A 1,078-nucleotide genomic window follows, 5' to 3' on the forward strand; every position below is an offset into this window, starting at 1 on the left:
AAAAAGCCTTAAATATCCCACAAAAAACAGGAACCGCTTGGATGCGTAAAAACTATGCAGATTTTTACGATAAAGAGTGTTTTAAAAGTAAATAAAAGATGCTTTTTCGTAAAATATAATGTATAATTGTTTTCAAGTATAAAGATTCCAAAATCTGACGTTCGTATAATGGAAATACTAAGGATTTCTATTCCTTCAACAGTGGTTCGATTCCATTACGTCAGACCATTTTAATTAATAGTATGAATTTATGTAAGTGTTGTGGCAGTTTAAATTTACATGACATATACTATTATTTCAAAGACATTGTTCATACAAGCGCGTTGTTAGCTCAGCGGTTAGAGCAGGGGACTCATAATCCCTTGGCCACTGGTTCGAATCCAGTACGACGCACCATTTTTTAGTTTGGAGGATATCATGAGACGGATGGTTGGAGAAAGGCATAGTGGAGTTTCAGTTTTAAAAGTAAATATGGCTGGAACACCATTGGATTGGTTGTCACCTAAAGACGCCATTAGCTACGTAGCACAGGGCGATGTTGCCTGGTCGTTCGGAGAAGATGCTGTGGTTTTCCACGGTGGAATCCAGCGCGTCACTGGGAAGCAATCAGTTTTATCTGCCCCAGCCATTATAGCCGTTCGTGGCACAGAGAAAGCAAAGTCATATGAAAGTGGAGATGATGTATTGCCACTTAAAAGAAACTGTCTATTTAGGCGGGATAGATGCTTGTGTGCGTACTGCGGTAATGTATACCCAGAAGCAGTGCTAACTATCGAGCATGTGATTCCGAGGTCTAAAAAAGGTGCAGATGTGTGGTCAAATGTAGTAACTGCGTGCAGGGCCTGCAACCAAAAGAAAGATGACAGAACGCCAGAAGAGGCGAGAATGCCATTGCTGTATCTTCCATATGTGCCCAATAGGTTTGAGCATTTTATTTTAGATAAAAAATCTCAATACATTCTTGGTGATCAAATGGAATATCTGCTTGCAAAAGTTGGTGCGAATAGCAGGCTGGCAAGTTAGCCAACTGATGGCGAGATTGAATAACGGCGCGAAAGCGCCGTTATTGTTTTGGAGA

At 40.5% G+C, this 1,078-nt stretch overlaps 1 non-coding gene across 1 annotated transcript; it reads left to right on the forward strand.

The window, feature by feature from the left end:
* Positions 1–320: 320 nt before the first annotated feature.
* TRNAM-CAU (transfer RNA methionine (anticodon CAU)) lies at positions 321–393 on the forward strand. Its single transcript has one exon. It is a non-coding gene; the product is annotated as a tRNA-Met (tRNA).
* The last annotated feature ends 685 nt before the right edge of the window (positions 394–1,078 follow it).

This window comes from Rhyacophila brunnea, unplaced genomic scaffold (assembly GCF_057557595.1).
Source record: "Rhyacophila brunnea isolate RB1 unplaced genomic scaffold, BYU_Rbru_1.0 scaffold_365, whole genome shotgun sequence".
NCBI classification, from domain to species: Eukaryota; Metazoa; Arthropoda; class Insecta; order Trichoptera; family Rhyacophilidae; genus Rhyacophila; species Rhyacophila brunnea.